General features: G+C 33.4%; 1 long non-coding RNA gene and 1 pseudogene across 1 annotated transcript; both read left to right on the plus strand.

The window, feature by feature from the left end:
- Positions 1 to 7,493: 7,493 nt before the first annotated feature.
- LOC114386110 lies at positions 7,494 to 10,977 on the plus strand (annotated as a pseudogene).
- Positions 10,978 to 12,255: 1,278 nt separating this feature from the next.
- LOC114386532 lies at positions 12,256 to 14,365 on the plus strand. The gene is made up of 4 exons (XR_003661105.1): positions 12,256 to 12,519; positions 12,846 to 13,015; positions 13,144 to 13,721; positions 13,812 to 14,365. It is a non-coding gene; the product is annotated as an uncharacterized LOC114386532 (long non-coding RNA).
- Positions 14,366 to 20,916: the final 6,551 nt, after the last annotated feature.

Here is a 20,916-nt window from a genome sequence, read left to right on the forward strand (position 1 = left end):
AATTGCCTTCGATTTGGTATATTGTTCATTTTCCCATATGGTTCCTTTTTCTCCAATTTTCAACAAATATATTCAAGGGAAATGAAACATCGGAAAGCGCATCGGGTCGTCAAGTATTTAAAATTAAAACTAAGTTATCTGAGTATCGAACTCAGGGAACTTGCTTATTAGACAGAGTTTTATTCAGAAGTAAGGCATTGTTGGAACAACATTAATAATCGATGGTTAAAAATAGAAATAAACTACTTCTATGGTAAAAACAGTAAATGCAAGTAAGTAAAACTTGACAGCAATAGGTAAAAAGCGTTGGGTCTTTCTAACAAACAAGCTGATGCATATGAAGATATTTCTCTAATCAATCATACTTTTGTGTTCTATGTTGTAGCCTAAAATACTAAACCTCGATCCCTCAAAAGTTTAGACTAATTTAACCTAAGCTTCGTCCGCAGATCCCTCTTGTAAGACTAGGCTTAACTTAAACAGCATTATCGTAACAACATATTCAGAAAACTAAAACCCCAACAATCCATCACAGGTAATGTGGTTATCCAGTCCCGCTTCTATCAAATTCTAAGGCAATAGTACATTTCCCAATGCTAAAGTCACCTAACTGTACACACAAATGGGTGATCAGACCAAAAGCATGCAGTAATTAAGCATTGAAAGAAGCATTGAACACATAAAACACAATTAGTTAGATATTAAAGTAATTGCATCAATTGTTCCTTAGAAATCCCCAACATGGGTGTTTAGCCAGCCATTACAGAAAAACCCTAACACAAATGAGATTGAGAGTACAGAATAATTGTTCCTTACATAAGAAGGGGGATCCCTCCTCCTCTTCTCAACACCTCATAATCACTCTACAGCTCACTAATCTCTCTAATTGAAGAACCCTAGGCTTCTTTGCAAAGCTGCTCCTCTTGCTTCCTCCAGAGCTTCTATCTCGAAATTAGCATAGTGGTGTGCGTGCTCTGGAATTCTGTACTGCTTGCTAAAATTTTGTACCATAATTTTGCACAAGACAGGTTTTAAATAGGCTCTGAATCCAAGACATTGCGCTAAGCACCACCCTCGCGCTTAGCGCGAGTTAGTAGATTTGGGCTTGGCGTCAATCGTGTGCTGAGCCTGGCAAGAGACAAGCGTCTTGCTTAGCGAGCTGATCTCGCGCTTAGCAGACAACCTTGATCCTTGTGCTCTTCTAGATTCCCTTATCACACTAAGCGCGCTGAAGCTGCGCTTAACGGTGGATGCACGCTGAGCCCACAGGGTCCTTTTCAAGAACCTTGGGATTTAAGGTCAAATCCTTTTCAAGGGGGAGGGAATGATGCAATCTTACCCCACAAGGGCATTGGATAGAAGACTCCAAGTAGATTGAGCCAGAGATGCAACAGAAGGCCCTAGGGTTCTCATGAGCCTTAGGGTAGATTTCGGGACCATGGGTTAAGTATGAGCTCACTTATCTTTGTACATATTATATTAAGGTTTCATTATTTTTGGGCCTTGTATTTAGGGCTTCATAATGTAGGTAGGGTATCCTAGAAATGTAGGATTTTTCAGCCCTTGTATTTTAGGGCACCTAGACTAGTTTTTGTATTAGGGGTAGTTTTGTATTTCACATGCATTAAGTGAATATTTGATGTGTGTGTTGGGAAGTAAATTTAATTGAATTGGGAGAAGGCCAATCCAATTAAATTTTAGAGGGGGGGTGAGCATTTGCTTGCTACACCCCATTGCCACATCATATAGTCACACTTTGTGCATGTTCTTCATGCTTTACATGCCTCATGACACCTAAGCACACTTAGTGGAGAATCTTGGACTTGATCTTGGATTAGTGGGCTGAACCATAGCTAAAATTCACTAATCATAATTACTGAAATTTTGGCTCCACAATTTGGCTCCACAAATTCAATTTCAAATTCAAGTAAAATTTGAATAGAAATTCAAATTTCCCTCCAATTTAATGTGACACTTAGGCTATAAATAGAGGCCATGTGTGTGCATTTATTCAAATTTGATCATTTGAGAATTACACTTCAAAGTTCAGACCTCATTTAAGGCACAAAATTCCGTGCTCCTTCTCTCCTTCTCCTTCCACTCATCTTCTTTTATCTTCAAGCTCTTATTCATGGCTTCCTGTGGTGGTGAGCTTATTCTTAACTCATCTTCTCCTTGAAGTGGCATCTCCAATCATCTTTCTTCCTTCTCCATTCCACTGCATTGAACTTCAATAAGCAAAGGACTCCATTGATGAAGAAGATCCAAGGCCTACAAGCTCCACATGGAGCTACATCACATCACTTCAACTAATCCAAATTAATTAAATAACACAAGAAATACTTCAAACATCTATTTTCAGTGATCGAAATTTCAAGGCGTTACAAAATATTGGTATACCTCATCACCTGCATTCTCACACCAAGGTCAAGCAATCATGCTTAAGTAACAGATGGTGATATACAAATTGTTTATGGTCAAAAATATGGCATCAAGATGAATTGGTATTGATGATTGAACACATTTAAGGTCTATGCTTTAATCGATTATGAGGATATAGTAATCAATTATGTTATTCTTGAAAGTGTTCCCAAAAGAGATCGAGAACACTTTAATCGATTAAATCAAGAATCTAATTGATTACATTGTTCTTAAAAACTTTCCAGGTTTTGTGAAGAACGCCTTAATTGATTGAAATGAAAATCTAATCGATTACTTCTTCGAGATAATCGATTGCATTGACAATTTAATCGATTATAGGCGGTTATAACTATTTTCTCTATAAATAGCCACCTTGTGTTCTCACTTTTAAACAATTCAAGACAATGATTTAGAAAGAGCTTTTATGACTCATAGATTCTAGTCTTCATTCCTGAAGCTTTCAATGGTTAAATTGAGTTGTTAACATCTTGTGAGATCAAGAAGAGATCCATTCAATCTAGATTTGGTTCTTGCATTTTGAACAACCGAGTTGTGTCTCTACTTGACTTAGTTTTCATATGTTTTTACAGAGTTACAGCATATACATGAGTTTCTAAAGCATGCAAGAATAGGGTTTTCTAGTTTTACCTATGGGTAGGTGTCTCTTAGGAAAAATTCACAAAGGACCCTAGGGTTAGGTGCCTTGGTCTCTTTTTCCGAGTAGGAACTGTGATTGATTGCGATTGCTTGTAAGAACTCAAAGTGCATAATGGAAATCTAATTCAGGTTGAATTAGATAATTGGAGTGGCTTTTTTGGAAATAAAGAGTGAACTAGTATAAATCTTGTTGTTCATATTCTCTTGAATCTTATCTCTCATTACATTCTTGATCAATTTGATCAGTTTAAAGATTTTTTTTTCTGAAGTGCTTTAACAAAAGGATATTGTGTAAGGGTGATTGATTAGATATTGGTTTTAAACAAAAAAGTTTGTGATACTATCCCTGGAAGCAAAAGTTTTTCTAAACTTTGTTTTTAATTTTGATTTGTTTTCAAAATCAATTCACCCCCTCCCCTCTTGGTTTGTGAGTTCCATCATCTTTTTCATCTTTTGCGATTTGGTTTGGTTCAATTCAGTTTCCCAATTCTTTTTTTCAATCTATTAGCATAATTTAAATATATCAATAAAACTTACATAATTATTATATATGCTATATTGTTTTAAAATGAATTTTATTTTTATTAAATTTTGTTTAACATATTTATGTTAAAAATTATTATTTTCACTTTCATTTAGCACTAATGTTAAATGATATTACCAACTCTTTTTGTAACATAATAGTAATTTGTGCATCACTTGATATTTAACACTATTTTTTAACAATAATAGTATATCCTTTTTTAACATATGAAACTAAAATATACATCTTGATTATAAAGAAAATGAAAAGTAATAAATTATTTAATACTTATTATATTAATTATCACAATAAAAATCAATATAATTATAATATGTGGTTTGTTTTGTTTGGTTTGGTTTGTTTTTTTATAACAATATCCAAGAACTGAACCAAACCACAAAAAAATGTGATTTTTTAGATTTTTGGTTTTTGCAGTTTTTGGTTTAAGTGGTTTTCGATTTTTTGGATCGGTTTGGCATTTACAAACGATTTGGTTAGGTTATGAACACCCCTACTCTTTCCAAGTAAGGCGAACAAGATTTTGTTGATTTTTTTCCCAAATTTTCACTGAAAAAATAGTTACTGTGTCAGAGGGCACCAAGAGCTATGCAGAGCTTGCTGACCTCAGAGTTGTGCCAAAGGGCATGAATCATCATCAGGTCATATAGCAAGCCTTGCAATGTTTGCAGAAGGGCTTAGCAGCTGGGTGCAACTCAAACACACAAAGACAACAGAAGAGACCTGCTAAGGATGGTGGCAAGAGGGATTGTAAAAGCGGTTGAATATTGTATTAAACATATATTATTATTATTATTATGATTATTATTATTATTATTGTTGTTGTTGTTGTTGTTGTTGTCCTTTTATGGTTTGATGTAGTATGTACAATTTTTTTATTATGTTCTGAATTTTTTTTTCTTGTGTACTTGTCAACTATTTAAATAGCATGTGCATATTAACAACAACGATGTCTTCAATTGATTCATAAAACAAACATCAACCATTAAAGAAGCACTGATAATACAGACTTTTCATAAATATAAAAAAATCAACAAATTCTGAAAAGAAAAAAAAAAGATTTCATGCATCAGAGCAATGATCTCATCAACAAATCTTGGTTTCATTGGTTTTCGCAACAGGACAAGGATTTCATCTAAAGATCAACCAAAAGTTGCATTCAACTCAATCTGACCTTTGCTAATAAATTTTGAAAAGATAAAAAAAAAACATTTTACCCACAACATTGTTGCGTTTAAGCTCCATATACACGTATCCAACACAACCATCACCTACGTAAGCAGGTTGATGGTAAGAAAGATCAAGTAAAATTCAACAACCTTTGCAGCATTCATAATTATTTTAAGCATTAAGCGACATGTCCTCGCTTATTGTAATAACTTTATGACCACAAGGACATTAAAATAATACCCCTTTAGATGATGAAAGTATGTTACCATCACAATACACAAAAGTAGATATACTCTGCATATTTTAAGCAATATGGAGAATATCAACGAGCAAAGGTGTTGAGTTGCATCAAACCCCTAGTGTTATTTATATTAGATGATCTATTGCTCTCTTGTGAGTCATACCAACGATTGAGATCGCATTGACAATATAAACGGTTTAGATTGCATCTATATTTAATATGGTTAGTATGTGTATCATAAAAAATCAATTTCCAGTCAATATGTCTTAGAATAAAATAGTGTTCAGTCAATAAATGTAGTGTTCAACCAATAAAGAACACCATATGTATTTTTTATCAGTAATTTAAAAAAGACAGTACAACGGAATCATAAATTCGTTACTATTTTTTCTACCTCAACGGAATCATTATTCTAGTGTGTTTTTTTCACCTAAATGGAATCATGATTCCATTGTGTTGTCAAAAAACATAATAACGGAATCAGGATTTTATTGTTTTAAGGGGGTGCTAAAAAAACTACGAAATCACGATTCCGTTATTTTGTGGGGGTGCTTTCTATTCAACGAAATCATGATTCTATGGGAAGGTCAATTTTGGAATAAAAAAGGAATCGACCTCTATGTGGGGCCAATAGAAAATGGAATGGGACCAATAGCAACTCTTAAACTAAAACCATGATTTAAGCCCACAACAGGCATGCTTTATTTCGGTGAGAATCTCATCAGAGGCTTTCACTTCCTATACCTCCTCATTTGCTTCCTCCAATTCCAAAAAGACTTAAACAGACAAAAGTACCTTTCATCCAGACACTTCTATTATAAAATTGTTATTCTAGAAAAGTATCTTATTCCAAAATAGATATTCGGGAATATATTTTCATATTTCAAAATAGGTTTCTAGATAACTTCTCCCTTTTTTAGAATAAGTATTTTGGAAATGCATAGGTATTCTGGGATATAAAAATAATATTATGGAATAGCTATTATGGATGTGGATACCTCTACACCTCAAAAAGCCTCCATTTCTTCCTTTGTAAACTTTCTATGAATGTTGACTCACTCCCTCGCATAAAAATGCAGTATCACATGCCACCGCCACAACTCTTCATTGCAAGATCAGGAAGCCTTAGGCATGCAAAGGTGCTCTCGCCACTTAGGGAAGGGCTTAATTGTTGGGACTCCACACATGAATAAGGAAGGTGTGACCATTGGTCTGAACCAACACTAGGTAGGGAAGTGTTCAGGTCATGTTAGACCCTGACACGCACGTGTGGAGCATGTGGTAGAGCAAGGCAAATCGGTTTAGAGTGGTGGGATGTTTGTCACGTGTGGCGACGTTGTTAGGTTGGGTGGGTGGGATTTGCACATGGGTGCACCCTCCCATAATGGTTTTGGTGCAAGTGCTACTCACAATGATCGTGTTGTGTCAATTCTCTTCCTCTTACAAAAAGTTTGATTTGACGTTGGGTGGCTAGGAAGAGGTGGGCCCAATTGACGACTATGGTTTGGTTAGGTTCTCTTGGGATAGGACAATGATGGGTATTTGTCTGACCAAATCTTTTTTTGGGATGTAGGAAGTAAAAGCCCTCATCAGATAGGTACCAACAATTCTCTCCTATGCAATGCTTTACCCCTTCTTGTGCCATAAAAAGGTGTCATTATTGGTACATCACCTTTCCACTCCTATCATTTCGGCTTTTGAATAGGTTTATGCAATGATTATTTGTGTGGATTTATTACAAAATAAATAACTAAATTTTATAAGTTGATTGAAATATTTTTTTTTAAGGAAAGGTGTGACCCATATTTAAGAATGATGCCAATTATAGGTAAATGTCTAAGGAGCACTAATACGTAGATCGCTTTATAGTAAAAACAACCCATCCAACAACCAGTTATGTGGCATAATCAATATTATTTTAATATTTAATAAAATAAAAATTAAAAGAAAAGAAAAGAAAATCTTCAAATGAAAAAGGGATATTTTGTTGCTTTAGGGTGTGAAACGCTTCCTTCTTTCACAGATCCCTTTCTCCGATGGAATGCTTCCCTCTTTTTCCTTCCAGTCACCACTCCCTATGGTTTTTTCAGCGTTGTAAATAATTAGAGAATTTTAGATTTGGTTATTTTGGACCCTTGTTCGTCATTCTTTCCTATGTTTGTTTGGTTGTTGTTAATCGTTGTTCTTTCATATTCTCTTCTTAGCAATGATTTTTGTGCATGGAGGGAGGAGTGACTGTGAGTTGGATGATTGTGGTCATGTGTGGGGGGAAAGGGAATGTAGGGGCAATAATTTGGGGATTAGGAGTTTCATTGGTGGGAAAGGGATTGTGGGGGTATGAATTTGGGGACTAGGGGTTTCATTGGTTCTGAAAGGGGATTGTGAGGGATATGTAAGCCTTGACCTAGGTTTGTCATTCTTCGCAAAGGTAAGAGCCGTTGGGAGGTGACTGAGAAAGCCACGATGGAGAGCCTGTCAGCGGTGCCAAGCGATAACCAAACGCATCGTGTGCTTCAGCATGAGAAGCTTTGCGCCGGTCATGTTTCCACCTACGTCCAGCACAATCACCAAATTCATTGGCGCATTACAACGGTGGCGCTTTGCTCCAAGAAGGAGGTGGTGGCGGTCTGACTCGATGATTTGATGGCTAAGGAAGAGAGGGAGCTATTTTAAAAAAAAAAATTTAACCTAAATCCAAACGTCGTAATTACTTTTTAAAATTAAAAAAAAAAAGTATACGTGTAATCCCACTTAGGCAATGAATACATGTGACACCACATGTCGCATGTCAATGTGTCCAGTTAACGGCTATGTAAGCAGTTAACGGATCCCGATTAACGGTAGGGATCTCAGATAAAACTTTTCAAATATTAGGGACCCGATTCGAAAGAAAAATTTATCAGGGAGCAAATGCAAAAGTTAGGTATATATCAGAGACCAAAAACATATTTAAGCCTAAAAATAAATAAATAAATTTGTCAAAAAAGAAAAATATATAGGATGGAGGTACTATAACGTAGATATGCAAGCACTCCTCTTTCGTCAATACTAAGGTAGAAGTAGAAGTCACACTTACACCTGGTTTCAATTCTAATTCAGGAAGAGTGTGAGATTGGCACAACAGCGAAAAAAGCCATTTTGGTCGGAATAAACTACCCAAGAACAAAGGCTAAGTTGAGAGGATGCATAAACGACGTCTGGAGGATCCACCGCTGCCTGATCGAGAAGTACGATTTCTATGAACACGACATCACCGTTTTGATCGACACCGACGAGTCCTACATGGAGCCCAACGGGAAGAACATTCGGTCTGTGCTTACTAGGCTGGTCCAATCAGCGGAGCCCGGGGATGTTCTATTCATGCACTACAGCGGACACGGCACGCGCCTCCTCGCGAAAACTAGAGAGGATGGTGACACTAGTTATGATGAATGCATTGTTCCTTCTGATATGAACCTCATCATTGGTTGGTTTTTTTGTTTATACATGTTTGACTTTTTTGTTTTAAAATGTTTTCTTGAATAATTTTATGGTGTTGGAAAATTGATTTTGAAAATAAATGACAAGTGAATCAAGTGATGTGGTTGTTTTAACTTAACTAATGGTCTTAGGTTAAGTTGGAATATGTAACTATAATAGATACTCAGCTGAGAGTTTTGTCACCCATAGTCTTATTTAACTCAAAAAGAATTGACTCTTGTAGTTGTAGAGGATAGATGTGAACAAAAAAGTAAATGTTTTAAAAACTAAAAAAAAAAAGATTATGCTATTCAAGAAATATTTTTGCTCATTTTCTTATGCTGTTTTTTTTATTTTGTTCAATTTCTAGCTTAATTTGACATTCTACTATGTCTTGGGTCCGTTGGAGGATAAGAAAAGTAATAGTTTTTTTTTAGAGAAGAAAAGTAATAGTGTTTTTTTAAGAGAAGAAAAGTAAAAAGTAAAATAATTGAGATTTGGGCAAAGTGTATTTCACCTGTAAAATAAATCATAGTAATAAATAAAATCTTACGCTTATATTATCCTATAAAACATGCTCTGCAGCTTAGACGTAGCAGTAGCACGTAGGTGGTCTTTTCTGTTTAATTAAATGCATTGTTCATTTAAATTTTATTTTTGAATGTCCCTTTTTCGATCTGAGATGAAGACATACGCGTGAAAAGCACTTAAGATTTGAGAAACAATTATGTGAAATGTGTATACAATGATGATGTTTTTGTTACTTTGTTACGGGTGGGTTTAACTCTCTTGGAGTTTCTCATAAACATGAGTCAAAAGTTGGTCTCTATTGGTCAGTTTGGTATACGAGTAAAGCTGAAGTAAAAGAACTTCAAAGATACATTTTTTTAGCGAAAAATGGCGTTGGAACTGATGATTTGTTTTTGCTTTTTCAGACCGGTTTAGCAACTTAATTCAAAATTATTATTTTCTGTTTTTCAATAGAAGAATTTGTGTGCTTCTTATGGGATGTAATAGACACTACGTGTGCATGTAACAGATGATGATTACAGGGAATTTGTAGTTCGTCATACAGTGGAAGACACCGTCAAGTCTCGTGGAGTTCATATCCCTTCATCATTGCGCCATCAAATTGATGATTAGGGATGGGCATGAATTGGATTTTTAACAATCTAATTCATAACCAGTCCATATTTATTTAAATGGATTGGATCTTAAATCTATATCCATATTTTTAAAAAATAATAATTTGGATTCAAGATCCAATCCATTAAGTGGATATGAATTTTGTCATATCCAATTTATATCCACTTAAATGTTATAAGGATTTTTTTTACAAATTTTAATAATTAAACGCTAAAAAGTAAAAACTTAGCACCTGTCCATTTAAGAGTTATTCTCAACCTATCTTGGTAAAGACTAATTTTGGATCAATCTTGATTAGGGTATTTTTGGCCTACCTCAACTAGGGCAATTTGGGCTCACATCGGCCAAACATTTTTAGATCGACGTCAACCAAGACTATTTTTTGGCTAACATTAGTCAGTGCATTTTCGGTCAACGTCAGTCAAGGATGTTTTTGGTCAATCTCAGGTAAGGTTATTTTATGGTTGAAGTTGACTAGGATTTTTAGTCAATGTCGGTCGGTAATATTTTTTGGTCGACATTGACTAAGTGTTTTCAATCAGTGTTGATCGTGACTAGTTTTTGGTCAACGTTGGTTAGGATTTGTTTGGCCAACATCGATAAGGTTTTTTCGACCGATGACGGTCATTGATATTTTTTTTGCCAACATCAACTAGGACTATATTTTGGTCAACATTGGCTAGGTTTTTCACAGCACTACTGATGATGATAGGGACATTGAACTCCCACATAAGCAATGTGGCTATGTAAAGAATAGGTCATTGCGACTTTCTACCATCATAGACATAATGCAGCAAAAAAACAAGAAAAAACGATATAGATATTGGCAAATTGAGACTCTCACTTTATGACATTTTTGGGGAAGATGCTAGCCCTAAAGTTAACAAGTTCCTGAAGGTTATCTTAAATAAACTCGAACATGGGAATGGTAGAATCTTGGGGTTGGTGGGTAGTCTTGCCCAAGAGTTTCTCAAGCAAAAGCTGGATTCAAATGATGGTGGTGGGTATGCAAAACCTGCCATGGAGACAAAGGTAGAAAGAAAATATGAGGCATATGTTGGATCAAGTTCAATGAAGCCACGCCTTTCCAAACGGAGGAATTTTGATGAGTGGTTACTAGACAGACCAAACATAAGCAAATGCAAGTCCTACTAGTAACTTTGCTCGTGCTTATGGAGCTTTCAACAATGCAATACATGTTGTAATTGAGGAGAGTGATGGTTCAGTAACAAATCAAGAGATTATTTTGAAGGCAAGAGAGAAGCTCAAGAGGGTAGGTTTCAAACAACGACCTGGACTTTACTATAGTGATGACCATGTTGATGGTCCTTTTGTGTGCTGATGAGTTCTCATCTGGTGTAGAAAAAGAGAATAATTTGTGTTGTGTATTACTTGTTTGGGATAATCAATGTTAGCTCACAAGGAATACTTACTTGAACTATGATTTCAATAATTATTCATTGGTGACTGAATAATAACTAAAAATGAGACTACTCAATTGAGTTGCCATAGAGAAATGATTGAGTCCCTCCTCTAAGAAAATTTTTGACAGTTGCTTCATGCACTCGGAAAATTGTTTCCTGCATCAATATGGATTTTTTTACCTTTCAAATTGGCTGATCCAGAATGTAATTTTACATTGTAGGTTGGCCAATCTGGAAGATAAAAAAGATATAGGAAGTGATTTTTAAGGTGCAGAAAGCAACTACCAAGTATGTGTTTGTGTACACATCTCCTTTGAGCAACGGAAAAGTAACAGCCATATTGTTTCCACATTTCTACATTGGAACATGCAATTTTCATGTTCAACATGGATGGAACGTGTATCCAACACAACATAAATATTCCGTGTCAATGTGGAGACTTTTCCTGAAAAATTCATCCAACAAAGAAACTCCAAATCATATCCCAATTTTGGCGTGGACTAAACCTAAGACTAGGGTAGCTGAATCTTTTACTCTCTTGATAGGTTATCTTGTTTGGTACTAACAATTCTCTCCAACAACTTTACCCCACTACTGAAAATATTATTTTTTTACGACACACATTCTAAGACGATTATGCGGAATCGTCTTAGAATGTCATGCGGTGACAATTTTGTAAATATGAAATTGTTCAACGAAAATAATTTTACAAAAACCGTCTTGGAAACTACCGTTCTACAGCAGTTTCGTGAAAAACATCTTAGAATGGTTGTCATTCCAAAACGGTTTTCGTAAAACCGTCTTAGAAGTTAGTGTTTTTAATTTTTATCTCTCTCTCCTTTCTCATTTCTCACTCTTTGCTACTCTTGCTATGCCGACATCACCTCCGAGGGCTACAGTAGCAAAATGCTCGCAACAACAACAACAATGATGTTCAGAAGCATCCTTTGGTTCTCTCTTTCTATTATTTCATAAACCCTAACATTTTTCCCCCATCCTTTTTCAGGCCAACTCCGATCATGAACCAAGAAACCACCACCATCAATCGCCTCCTCTCCATGTCCGCAACAAAACACCTCTGATTTTAGTCTCTACCACCATGAGGCGATTTCTAGCCATCATGTGCCACCGTCATCTTTCTTCTTCTTCCTATGTTCCTTTTTCATTTTTCGTTTATAAATTCTAAAATTTCAAACACAACTCCTCTTTTGTTTTTCATTCTAAAATTCTAAATTTTTGTTCCTCTTTTGTTCTTCTTCTTCGGTGTTGGCGCGCGGCGGCCAGAGCGAAGGAGATCAAGAGGTTCCTCATTCTCGCTGAGGAGGAGTCCGTTAGGGCCGAGACAAAGTTGGAGGCTTCGTACTACCAGCAATACGGAGTCGTTTTGGCACCGCCGAAGAACAAAGTATCTGTCGTGTGTTACTCTCCCACCACCACGCGCTACACCAAGTGCAAAGCGGGTCATTACTAGTACGCTTTGGATTTCAATTTCTTCTATGCGGTTAGGTTTTCTATTTTCTTTTTTTCTTTGCTATATAGTGTTGCATGATTTTTCTCTTTCTGTGGGTGAACTTGGCGCTACTTAAGCCTTTAGGAATTATGAGATGATGTGTTCAAATTGAGGTGCTTTTATCATACAAAATTAAAATAGAAAAGAAAAGTTGAACACTTCTATCTTTTTGTTTTATAAAGCTCAGGGAACCATGCTTTGGGCCCTCTTTGTTCTTAGACATGATTGGTAATAGTCAATTTCATTTTGATTACTCCATCTTTTTTACTAATGTAGATCTAGATCCAGTGGTGGTAAAGTTAGATTTCAAAACTTTGTTATGATGATAACCATGGTCAGTGTTTTGGATGTTTCAATGGTCATGAAAGCTTTTCAAACAATCCTAAGCTGAACAATGTTGTTGGCCACTTGCTGCATTCTTCAATTCTAGCACAATATCATGGATGGTAAGCTTAATGTTTCTGCATGAATTGTTGTTCTTCTTGGCCCCTTTTTGTTTTGTGTTCTTTGCTTATCATTATAGGCAATATTTCTAGCCTATGCTTTGAAACTGATGGTTTCATTAATTATGCAGGAGAATTAGTCATAGGACACATCATCAAAACCATGGCCATGTTGAAAACGATGAATCTTGGCACCGGATGAGTTGATTTTCTTTGTTCTGTTTCTTGTGGAAACTTTGCTTTTGTCTCCAACATTTTGTATCTATCAAGGGGTCTAATTCAAAATGTTTAATGTGAATCTATTCCATTCCCTTGATAATCATCTGCCTCTAATTTGATTTAATTGATCACAATATTCGATATTTGGAATGCAACATTTCAGCGAAGAGGATAAAAGGGAATATACTCTGGATGAAGAAGAAATGGAGACTCAAAATGTGATATTAAAGACTAGTCGATCTAAGAAGGATGCATGTATATTGGAGAAGTCCTTATCTCATAGGTATCCAGATTTGGTGTTCCACGAGGCCCTCAAAGAGGAGAAAGAAAAACTGCATGTTGAAATACGTAGATCAAGAACCAATAATGACCCGGAACAATGCAGGGTAATTGAGCATCTTATTGAAGTCACAAAAAATGTTGTCAACATGTCACCTAACAAAAAGGTTACAAAAATTGTTTTCAATGAACCAACTGATTTAATTGCAAGGTAATTTTAAGATTCGATTAAATGATTTTATTAGATTTCAAGTAAGCATGTTATTAGTAAATATACTTATTTATACATATCTTGGTCTAGGCATATAACTGATAATGCAATAGGCTCTGAGGACCTTGAGTTGGAATCTGCATATAAAAGTCAATCAGAATGGAAGACTGATCTCTTTGGTTTCTGTAGGGATCCTTGCTTATGTAAATTTAACCCCATCTTGTATAGATTCTATTTCAAAAAATGGTAAATGATAAACTTGTTATGTGGTAGCTTGCAAGTTGCAATTCAACAATCAATGCCTCTATTTTTTAATTTCATGTCTAGTAAAACTTTTCCTACTAAGACAGTTGGTAGATGATAGTTGCATTTGCAAGACCTCAATAAATAAAGGTGCTTGGTTCATCCAAAAAGGCATTGGAGCAAGAAGCAATAAATAGTAGAGCTTCAAACAAAGTGAGTGAGAAAAAAATTAGGTTTTGTGAAGGAACTCTATAGTGTAGTATAGGTGGTACACTTGGAATTTAGGGTACTCTTTAGTTTTCTCTAAATTAGGAAACACTATATCTCATGTCTCCTGTAATAGAATGTTAAAAGAAGACAACTAATTATCTTTATAATAGTAGAGTAATTTTTAGAGATTTTCCCGTGATTTTTCCCACATTATTTAAACAGGCTTTACATGTTAAATTTTGGTGTGTTATTTCTTGATTTATTTATAATAGTGTGAATAATGACAAGTGGATCATGCTACCAAGTACTCTTCAAAAGCCACAAATTTTACTAGTTTTTCTTCATAATTTTTGTGCAAGATTCCGAGGTGTTTCTAATTTTGATTTCTTAACAAAATCAAATAATCTTGTTCATTACGGGCTTGAAGACCTGCTTCGTCCCATGTGGAACATTTTATTGGATATCAAATGTGATTACTAGAGGAGAAACTTGTAAGTTAACTGTGAGTAACGTGATTTTAGTAGATATTATTGGAATAAATTTGTATGTCCATGATTCAAGTCATCATATAATCAATTCTAATTTTAATAATAAAGTATTATTTTATTTTCATTGTCATATTTCATTATTTGATTAAATGATCCATTTGATAATGTCCTTGATTAAAATTAAAGACTTGTTATTATAATAGAGATTATGATAATGAGAAATAAGTTTATTCTAATTTTAATCTAAATCATTCTTGATCATAGGATTATTGTAAATAGGATATTAATAATCCGGATAGATGAATATATATGTGATAGTATTTATTGGATAAATATTAATAGATCTCATTTATTAATTTGCACATATATATGAGTCACATGTTGATGTGATCATTGAACTAACTCAATTGAATTTTTCTAATGGTTAAAATTTACCATAAACTGTCAATAGAAAATTCTCAAGAAGAGGTATAATAATTTTCTTTGACTTGAGATTGTCATAGTAATTAATAGGTTATTTGTTGTATTTTGATTCCGGACACCTAATGCTTTAAAGCACTTGTTGAATGGATATTGGATATGATTAAATACCTATAGAATTAATGATTAATCAAGAAGAAATTCATCAACTCTTAGTAATGAGTTTGAACTCTATGAATAAAATTATATCCTAGCCAAGAAAATTAAATGAAAGAAGAAATGAGTTTCTTAAGTCATTATGAGTTAACTCAAAAGGGTTTGACGGTAATATCATACTCTAGAGTTAATCTAGAGCTGTAAAGATGAAAGAGATTATTACACTACTCTTCTAATGGTTCTTGAAAGTAAAATGTCACTTCACTATCCGGACGTTAAGGAGTGTTGCTAGACGTCTACCTTGATTAGTATATTAATTTGATTAATATATTACCGGCTTAGTATTGAACCTACGGGGTCACACACAAACGAGTGTTCTAATCTCTGTTAAAGAAATAATTTTAATATTTGATGATTAATTAAATTAGAGAATTTAATATGATTAAATGATTAATTGATTTCAAAAGGGTGGAATATTATTATTTTTTGGTAGCACTGAAAATATAAATAATATGAAAGATTTGGTGAAAGAAGAGAATTAAACATGTATGATTTGTATTTGGAATTTGGGTTGAAAAGGCGGCTAGATACAAGTTTGACTTGGTTAATTATTATTTTAATTTTAATTGCTAAATGGTTAGCAATAAAAGATAACAAGAAATAATATAGCTTAAAAAGGGATACTATCAATAATGATTTTGATTTGATCAAAAATTTGGTATCCTTAGCGTGCTATAAATAGAGCCTTAGGTCGCACGTTGATATGATCCAAATATCACTTCTCTATTCTTATTTTTTCACTTGTCAAATTTGTTGACGAATAGAGGTCAGTCTCGGTGTGGATACACGTAGAGTCTTCACACTGTTGAAGAACTTTTATGCTTCAAGAGCTCATCAATAGGTACACTTTTTAATACGTCATTTGTTTATAATATAATTAAAATACAAAATAGATCCTTTTATTCCACAATGTGTGCTTTTTAAACACTTTTTTTCTAACAATTGGTATCAAAGCTTTGGGTCTTTTGTATTTAAATTATATTTAACAAAAATTTGGAAAAATTTCAATTTTTATTTACTTACACATAATGTTACCTGTTATGATTGCATGATTACATTGTCAAATCAAATTTTTTTGTGCAATTTGTAATCTTTTTATGTGGATGTTGTTTTGAATTGGTGGAATGTTTGCAAAATTTTGAGCAATTTGTTAGTAATTCTTTTATTTTCAAATTGTTGGATATTAATTTAATGGAAAGATACTGCATTAGGATATGTGATATCAAAGAGGTATGCGCTTCAAGCACTGTATCTCGTTCAATTATTTGAGAGAGAAAAAAATTATATGCTATGTGTGTAATTATATAATTGTTATATATCTAAATGATAAATAAGTTTGTCATCTTATTTATCTTACATATTAAATTGTTTAATCATAAGGAACGACCTGATTACTAGGGGACTTATAGAAAAAAGATAAATTGAGACATATGATGTAATTTTTTTTTATGATTAATAATAAGGAACAACCTGACGAACAGGAGACTTATAATTAATAATTATTTTTTTTCTCGCATAAGATGCATGTTTTTAAAATTAATTATATACTGAGCGCCTAGACAACCTAGGGAAGTATTAAAATTAATTTATTGATATCAATAGGATTGGCCTGACAACCCGGAACTTATCTGATATGATATTTCTTATTTTGATTTAAAAATAGGATATATTGTCTTAGAATGTGTATGAGAAACGACTTGATAACCAAGTGGCTCGCTCACAATTTTTAAGAGGCTTTATGTGATCCACTTAAAAGAAATAAGAATTTCTTACATTACTATATTATTATTGTAATTAGTGGTAATATCATTAATATTTTTATATTTTTTAAAAGGTTTGAAAAATTATGCTCTGACATAACTATATTTTGTTGTGTGCTTAATCAATAGTATGTCTTCTCTATCGCTTCATGGTATTCTTGAATCTGGAAAACTAGTCGGAGCCAATTATGATGATTGGTACCGCGACTTGAGAATTTTTCTCATGCAAGAGAAGCTTATTGACACTATTGATAAGCCTCCCATGGAAGCACCTGATCTGAGTGATGCTAGAGCAACCAAGGTTTTTCAAAAATACCTAGATGAGTGCCTTATTGCTAAGTGCATTATCTTGGCATCAATGAGTTCAGAACTCGAGAGGCAACATCAAGACATGGACCCATATGAGATCATCGAACATCTTAAGAAGATGTATGGTGGTCAAAGCAGGACGGCTAGATTTCAGTTATCTAAGGCCCTGTTTAGGTCTTCACTTGCTGCAAATGAAAAGGTTGAACCTCATGTTCTTAAGATGATTGATCTCATAGAACAACTTGAGAAGTTGGGGTGCACTCTTGGGAAAGAGCTTTCTGAAGATTTGATTCTGCTTTCTGATTCATTTTCACAATTTATTGTGAATTTCAACATGAATAAGATGAGTTGTGACTTGCATGAGATGCTTAATCTGCTAATTGATTATGAGAATCAAATTGCTTCTAAGAAGAAGAAAGGAACTCTCATGATAGTTAGCAAGAGCTCCAAGAAGAAAGGCAAAGTACCAAAAAGGAAGCATCTTGGACCTAAGTGTGATTTGACCAAACCCAAGAACAAAAGGAACAAGATTAACCAAACTGATGTTGAATGTTTCTTCTGTAAGGAAAAAGGTCACTCGAAGAGAAATTGCAAGAAGTATCTTGATTCTTTGAAAAACAAGAAACAAGGTAAGACATCAATGAAAAATGTTTTCATGATTTCTTTAACTAACACTAATTCTTCAATGTGGGTATTAGATACAGGCAGTAGTTTTAATATTTGTAATACGTTGCAAGGACTACAAATAACTAGATGGTTGAAGAAAGGAGAAATAAATCTACAAGCAGGGAATGGAGCAAATGTTGTCGTCTTAGCTTTAGGATATGTTTCTTTAATAATGCCTATTGGCAAAGTACTAGTATTGGAAGATTGTTATTATGTTCCAAACATTATTTTAATTTCCATGTTGGACAAGCGAGGTTTTCACATTATCTTTAATAATAACATTTGTTCAATTTATCATGAATTATTTATAAAAAGTATAGTATTAAAAGTACAGTATTAAGAGTATTAAATAGTTATTTATAAAATAATTAAATATTTATTTATGAAATCTTTAATAATAACATTTGCAAAGTACAATATTAAAAGTATTAAAATAGTTATTTATAAAATAATTAAATACTTATTTATGAATTATTAAATAGCAATTTATGAAATATTTAAAATAAAATTTTAGTTTGATTTTGATGATATATTTTAGTTTGCTAGATTAATCATTTAAAGTTAATTTAAATTTTATTTATTATATTTGTTAAAAATATACTACATTTAATAATACAGTGGAGTTTTAGAAGATTTATTAGTTACTTTTTGAGTTATAGAATGAAAACATTTTTCTTATGAAATATGAAACTCAATTATTATTTGAACAATGATATTAATTGTTATTATTATTTAAATTTATAGATTATGATTAGAACTAAAGGATTACGTTAGGTTTTAGGCAGTCAGAGTGTTAGAAAGAGCCTTAGGTAGAGAGGTTAGTGGTGATGAGGAAGAAACTCCTTAGCGTTGAAGGACGACAACATCAACACGTAGACAATGGACAACTACAATTGTCACAAAGGATCTTGAGAATGTGGATAATGCTATTGACGAGCCTCATGAGTAGCCTCGCGATCCAATTACAGAGGATGTTGGTTGTGATTCACAGGGTTTTCCAAGCAAACCCCAAGATACATTAGTGTTGACGAATTATGCTTATCATGGGCATCCAAAGTGTTAGCAAGAGAGGTAGTTATTTGTTTAATTAAAACTTATTTACATTAGTATTTGTCATTTTAATTTACGTAAATAATTCTAATTATTTTCAGGAACGTACTGAGTTGAAGTTGACCTTTCATAGGAGGAAGGTGGAGAAATTTGGAAGGTTTGCACCTGAGATTAAAGGTATAGTGAATGCTATCAGATTAAATTCTCTAATTACAAGTTTGTTAGAGACAGGGGACAGGGGACTTTTATCTGCTTTTGCAGAGACGTGACACAAGGAAACTAAAAGTTTCCATCTATCTGTAGGAGAGCTGACTAACTATAACCCTCAATGACAACCAGAGACTCGATGCAGTAGGTAACCAACCACCACGACAATGCGCCTTGACGAAACCAACCACAACGCGAAAGGAGGAGCTCAACCAACAAAAAAATGCAAGTGAATAGTGTAAGAAGAAAAGAAAAAAAAAGGAATAAAGAAGTAAAAAAGGATAAAGTTAAAATTTTTTAAAATATGTTAGGTGTAGAAGAAATTTGAATCATACAGAAAGAATAATCTCAAAGGAGACCTCCAACATCTTTTATTCTCTAACTTTTTTTCTAATCTCTCTAACTTCTCTCTCGGAAGGTGTGATGAAATAAGGAATGTGAGTGATATTTTTATACAGACTAGATTGAAAGACAAAATGATAAATAAAACTAATGGTGGATAATAAATGGGAGAACCCATAAGTCTTACTTAACTTTTAAGTCTTGATCACGCATCTTCATTTTATAACTTTTTATTTTAAAATTTATGTTCACCTTTTAATTGATTAATTAAGATAGGAATTTAAATACTAATTCCCAAAAAAGACTTTCAACATATTCTTTTAGAAAGTGATCAGTTTTATTTCCAGCACGTCCCTTATCTGCTATTCGCACCTCCATCAGCTTTAATTTTTATATTATTGTTTTATAGGCCCAAAAGCTAACATCTTTTCATTCTAGGTCCATAATAAAAACTCATAGAAAATATAATTAATAACTGAATTATTAAAACATGTAATAAAAAAATGTAATCATAAAAGAATTCACTAAATATCACAATTCACACAAAAAATATTTTAAAAGAATCAGTCGTAATTTCTCACGATAATAGTTCTTTAAAACCAAACAAGTAATATTTTTAAGAATATTAAATTTCTTAAAACATAAATTTCTATAAGGTAAAAATTGTAATGTTACAATTATTATGAACTCTTAATTAAAAAAATAACAGAGTTAAATATAAGACTTGAAAGGAAAATTTTGAAAATTTCAAGGACCAAATGTAAAGGACCAAATGTAATGAAAATATTTTTTGGAGGACTAGCACCAATATAGGTCAAATATTTGGAGGACCAAATTCATATTTAACCAAATATTAAATAATAAGTCATTTTATAAAAAAATTTAAGAATTTTATTCGTATGAATCTTAGTTGGAAATAAAAGATTTCTTGTTCTAAACACCCCTCATGGAAGAGTAAGGTAAAAAGGAGGGGGGAAAGTGATAGATGTAATAAAATGGTAAAAAATCAAATTATGTTTTCAATTAAAAAAAATGCAGAGTGCATTTCAAAACTACTTTGCTCGGAAAGGAGGGGAAAAAAGTGATAGATGTAATAAAATGGTAAAAAATCAAATTATGTTTTCAATTAAAAAAAATGCAGAGTACATTTCAAAACTACTTTGCTCGGAGGTAGCTTCCTAGAACGTCTTCGGATATAATTGTACGTACAAACGAACAAATAATGCAGCCATCGTAAGAATTGTACTTTGTATATAGCTTTCCCAGGATCATGTGCATCCATAC

The sequence above is a fragment of the Glycine soja genome, chromosome 15, assembly GCF_004193775.1.
Source record: "Glycine soja cultivar W05 chromosome 15, ASM419377v2, whole genome shotgun sequence".
Classification (NCBI taxonomy): Eukaryota; Viridiplantae; Streptophyta; class Magnoliopsida; order Fabales; family Fabaceae; genus Glycine; species Glycine soja.